We start from the raw sequence: 6000 nt of genomic DNA on the forward strand, positions 1-6000 counted from the left end.
GAACTATAAGGGAGAGTCTCAATATTTAGTAGTTAATCATCCTGTTTATAAAATTGTTACTATCCTCAACTGTGCCATGTGTACTCCATCTGAAAGTCCTTTTATTTTCACTCTCTCCGAGTATCAATCCCTATTTTCTGCTGAGGTAGAAGGACAGTTATTCACCTGGTTGTACAAAGTAAGGAGCAGAATATTTTGGGGGGGAAATCTAGCTGCCCCTTAGATTTCTGTCCTCCCCTTTTATCCCCAAATTATAAACCCCTGGCACTTCTAATTCTTGAGATTTTGGGTTTCCATATTGGCAAATTGGGCTACTACTTAGCTTGCTCACTTAGAACATAGTTTTGCTGGGTCTTTGAGATTAATTGTCTTTCCTTCTTCTGCTTTCTAACTTCTGCTTTCTTCTCTAATTCTCTTTTTACCTCTTAGGTTTATATCTTTTTTAAAAAGCCCTTTATGTAAGTTAGTGGAAATCCAGAGAAAGTACAGGAAAACATGTGTTTTTAGTTTTCTATCTTTAAAATGCATTTGACTCTTCCTTCACATACATATTTTACTGAGAAAATGTTTCAGCGGGTAATTTGCTCTCTTAGTGATAATTTTTTTTTTAAATAAGGAAGGTAAGGGAGCTACAGCAGTAGTTCTGGTGGCATATTAGAGCATTTCCTACTGATAAAATTGACAAAATTGTTGCAGGTTCAAATGAAATTGCAGTGACCTTAATTCACAAAAACAAAACTATTTTAAATTTTGAGGAATGAAGTAAATTGTGGGGAAGAGAATACTCATGGTGCAGCAACAGTAGGGGATAAAGCTCTGGGCCAGGTTAAAAATGATGTTTTACCAGCACAGTCAGAGGCAGCATGCCTGGAGGTAGAATCCAAATTGACTTTGCGGGGAGCCCAGAAGACTGCCATGATTGTCCTGTTCAAAAGGCAGGCAAGGCTGAGATACAGTGATACAGTGTTGGAATATTGGAATGGGCAAGAGCTCAGAATCAAGACTGAGGAGAGCAAAAGATGGCTGGATCGTCCCCCTTTTATGAGATGCCATATTCCATAGTTAATGCTTATGGGAAAGATTTAAAAGATTAATAATATCCAATGTTGTTTAAAATTGTGAAGAAATAAGGATCCTCAGATACTTTTGGAGAGTATATATTTGTATAGCCTTAATTGGAGAGTAATTGGTACTTACATATTAAATTTTTAAATGTGGATTTACTTTGACTCAGCAGTTACCCTCCTAGAATAATGATTCTGTAGGAAAGGCCAAACAATTAATGTATAAAGATGTTCATTATATCATTGCTTGTAACGGGGAAAACTGAAAAAAAAAAAAAAAAACATGGGCACATTAATAGAAGATTGTTTAAATTCATGAGGATACACATCCAAATATAACTAGTGTCTTGTGGTCTTTTCTTCATAAGGAGTTGTATTTTTTTAAAAAAATAATTAGTATCCTTCAAAGGACATCACAAGTAGTCCAATTCATAATTCTTAGCTCCACTGAACAGTTTATCCTTGTTTTGTAGCCTTATAGTCGAATACCTGGAGCACCATTTGTCAGGCAAAAGAAATGAAGTTGGTTAATATATTTTGACACAGAACAATATCTAAAATGTGTTGTTTGGTGTTAAAAATATTATAAAATAGAATATATAGCATGACATCATTTATGTTTTAAATAAATATAAAGGTTTCCAGCTTCAAGTAATGGCAGAGTAGTTTGTATCAGACTAAACCTCTCACTGATAAAATGATAAACTCTGCTTATATGTATCTGCTTCAAGGCACTAGAGAAGGACCAAAGCACGCACAAATTGGAGGACATATAATCCACATTTAACTGGTTTTCCCCCTACAGATATTCACTAGTCTATAGAGCACAGACTTATTGGACTGAAGAGTTAGAGGTCCGTTTATAAGACTGCCAGAGCAACTGGAAATTGAAGGGGGAAGGGAAGTTCCAGAAATTTAGGATTAATGGAAGGGAGCACCCAGATCTATGTACAAAATCTTCTCAAAACCTTGGCTAACATTAACTACAAATGCACAGGACAAGATCCAAGGAACATAGCAGAAGACAACAGCTGGACAGCTGAAAATGCTGAGCAGAGATTTCAGCAGCTGCCTGGTGCTGGGGAGATAGCATTTGAAGTTAAAATCTACCAAATTAGAGGGGCTTGAGGTAATAAATAGCTCTTTTCTTCTTATGATATGCCAGAAGTGTCATACCTTAGCTATAAGGACCACATACTAACACTATGAGCTATATCCTACGACAAACAGCAACAAATAAAATGTAACTAGCCTAATGAAACCTAGAAACAATCCTGCAAAAGATTAAGGTTATTCCCAAGAAATTTAGCTTCCTTCTTGAACAAAACCCAGTACTTATCAGCATAAGACAATAGAATTTAGATTTTTTACTGTGTATCACTTACCTTGTCTAGCATACAATAAAAATTACAAGACATACAAAGAAGGAGAAAAATGTGACCCATAATAAAAAGGCCAAACTAGAAAATAAAGAGACCCAGATAAAGCAGATGTTGGAATTAGCATAGGAGGGCTTTAAAGTTACTATTACAAATATGTTAAAGAATTTACAAGAAAAAATAGATATAATGTGTGAATATATGGGGATTTCACAAAAGATATGAAAATGTTAAAAAAAAGAACCATATGGAAATGAAAAATACAATATCTGATAAAATATTGGATGGGATTAACATCAGTTTGAAGATGGCAGAAAAAAAGATCAGGAAACTTGAAGAAAAGTCAACAAAAATTACCAAGCTGAAGAGAAAAAAATTGTTGAAAAAAATGAACAGAGCCTCAATTACCTATAGGAAAATAAACAATCTAATATTAATATAAGTGTTATTCAGGAGAAAAGAGAATTAGTGAAACAAAGGATATTTAAGGAAGTTTGACTGAAATGTCACAATTTGATTAATAATATCAATCTGTAAATCTAACAAACCCAGTAAACCTCAAGCAGAAAAAACAAATCCATTTCAAGGCACATTGTCAAATGGCTGAAAACTGGGGGAAAAAATCTTAAAACAGACAGATAAAAGACACATCATGTACGTGAGAATAAAGATAAGAATTTCTGAAAATTGTTCATTAGAAATGATGAATGGGGTGGGTGGGGGCAGGACCTCCCAGAGCGTCTCCCCAGCAAAACAATTTAACTTGTGAAAAAAAATTTTTTTTTAATACATCATTCCAAGTCTCTGGAAATTGACCTAAGAAAATACAACATACAGCAAGAGGAGAAATATTTATTCAAGAAAATCTACTAAATCTAGGCAAGAACAGTGAGGGTCTTCGTCAGTGAAGCCACAAGTGCTGCATTACTCCTCCACTGCCCAGCTCCGTGTATGGAAGCTGTACATTGGCCATACTCAGCCAAGAGGATGGGAGATCTCCCTTTCCCCTTCCCCTCCCGGCTCTCAGTCTAGGGCTACAGTTTCACCCTTAGAGAAGCGGATGGCTGGCAATTTTAAATTCTCCCCAGTCCATGTGGAAGGAGTACTATTGCAGGGATGCAAGGCGGAAAGGACAAGGTCTTGCTTCCTTTATCCAGACACCCACTGGTACAGTGGAGCTCTGTCCCACGTGTCCTGGATCTTGATAGGCATGTTGTATTTACTGCTATATGCATCTGTCAAAACTCATTAAGCTGTAACAAGATCTGTTACATCAAGTAACTTCTGTTACATCAAGTAAACTTCACTACATCAAGTTTAACCTCAATTTTCTAAATTAGAAGGGAAAAAATTCATTTGCACATTAAATTTTTTTTTAATTTGTAGATTTACCTGAGGAAATTTTAATCTTTACAATACTGTAGCTTTCTAAAGAGGAAACTGCCCTTCTGTGCAGATACTGCTAGTGGCCTCCCAGTATCCACTCTCTCCTTGCTCCTTTGAAACAGAGCTCTGACTTTCAGCTCAGAATACACTGCCATATAGAAAAAAGGACTAAATTTCCAGCCTCTCTTGCCCTAAGTGTGAGCATGTGACAAAGTTCTGGCTAATGAGATGTAAGTAGAAGTGTTGAAAGGGATCCAAGGCTTCTCTTTAAAACTGCCTCGGTAGTGAATGCCCATTTGCCCTACCTACTATATGGAATGTGGCTATGATGGGTGGAAGTCCAGCAGCCCTTTTGAGCTATCAGATGACTTAAAGAAGGGCATCTAGGACTAAAGATGACAAAACAGAAATTTAGGGACTTAGGGTCCTGATGACATTGTTCCAGTTATACAAGGCCTGAACTACTTGTTAGACTTATTTTATGTGAGAAAAAAGCCTCTTCTCTTTCAACTGCTATTGTTTTGCAGTTTTATATTATATATATAAACAAACTCTATGCAAATTTTTCTATTTTTAAACCTTTTTATGTGAAATATTTTTCTGGAAATCATTTTTGTTCATGAAATATATACCTATTATTCTTCATGTTAGTTTAAATCACATCACTGATAACCTTTTACTTTCTTTCTTGTTCTTCCAATCATGTATATACTGTACAAATTTCTTAGTGGAGGGAAAGCAATTTCATGTGCCTAGAAGCTAATAGTTTTTAGAATGAAAAAAATTGACTTTAACTTAGTTCTAATTGAAATACTCCATAAAGCTTTTTTGTTCCATGGTGGTATGCATTCTGAATCCTCACATATGCAAAATGTCTTTATTTTGCTCACTTGCTTAAAAGCTAGTGTAGCTGGGTGTAAAATTATAGATTCAAAATCCTGTTTCCTCAAAGGATGTAGATGTTCCATTGTTGCCTAACATTTAGTATGAAAAGTTAAATGTTCATTGCCAGTCTAATCCTATTTCTTTATAGGAAACTAGTGCTACCCTACACCACCACCACCCCTGCCAAGATGGTTAGGATTTTCTCCTTAATTTTTGAATTCAGAAATATCACTGGAATATATCTATATACCTTTCCTTTCAATATTGTAGCTTGTCACATAGCAGACCCAGATTTTTTTTTTTAACCTAAAAACTTAAGTACTTATTTAGCCTGGCAGAGTATTTTTCCATTAATAACTTCCTATTATCCTATTCATGATATCCTAATTCCTACTAAACGGAGTTTTTTTCTTCTGAATCTTCTATACTTCTTTTTTCTCATAATTTATTTCTCTGACTTTTTGCTCTATGTTCAGGAAAATATATCTTGCTTTAGTCTTAAAAATCATTAGTTCTCTTTTTGATTTTATTGATTCTACAATTCACCTCTGGTATTGAGTTTTATAACTTGTTAATCATATTTTTAATTTTTAAGATGTGTTTGTTTTTCTCTGGTTGCTGTTTTTTTCTACAGCAGCTTACTCTTGTTTTATGAATGTAAATATGAATTATATCTCAAGTACTAAATCAAATATTTTCAAAGTTTGCTTTGGCTTCTTGAATTTGCTCTTTTCTCAGATGTCAGTTCTCTACTGGTTCAGCTTCTAGGCTATGCGTTTGGTTGAAAATTCTGGTGATTATGGGTCATTTATTTTTATATGTAAATTGATCAGTATTGGTAAATGATAACATTTTGTGAGCAATTGCTAAGGTTCATTTTCAACATCCCTTGCCAGACCTGCCCTCTGAATGTAATGACTGACTGTGACAGATGTGTTGTGGCCTAAGGTTTATGGGCAGGGGGGGATAGGTTGGCAGGTTGGAGGCATTCTTTAAATAAGCAAGTAGGGAAAGTTACCCCCTTGGAGCACCTTGGAGAATTTCATACCAGTTCCAAGTTGCCTTTCCTTAATTAATAATTTGATAACAGAGGGCCATACTCAACTGTTCTCTCTGGCCTCATCCTTATTCTAGGAGTCCCTCATGGCTAGTCCTTTACACAGAGAGCCTGGGGGACAACACCGTAAGTAGGTTATTGGTGTGCAACTTGGGGAGCACTGGCCTGAAGCACTTGGGGTGCTTCAGCTCCCAAGTACGGCATTCCACAATATACTTCTATACCTTTC

The sequence above is a fragment of the Rhinolophus ferrumequinum genome, chromosome 10 (genome assembly GCF_004115265.2).
Source record: "Rhinolophus ferrumequinum isolate MPI-CBG mRhiFer1 chromosome 10, mRhiFer1_v1.p, whole genome shotgun sequence".
NCBI classification, from domain to species: Eukaryota; Metazoa; Chordata; class Mammalia; order Chiroptera; family Rhinolophidae; genus Rhinolophus; species Rhinolophus ferrumequinum.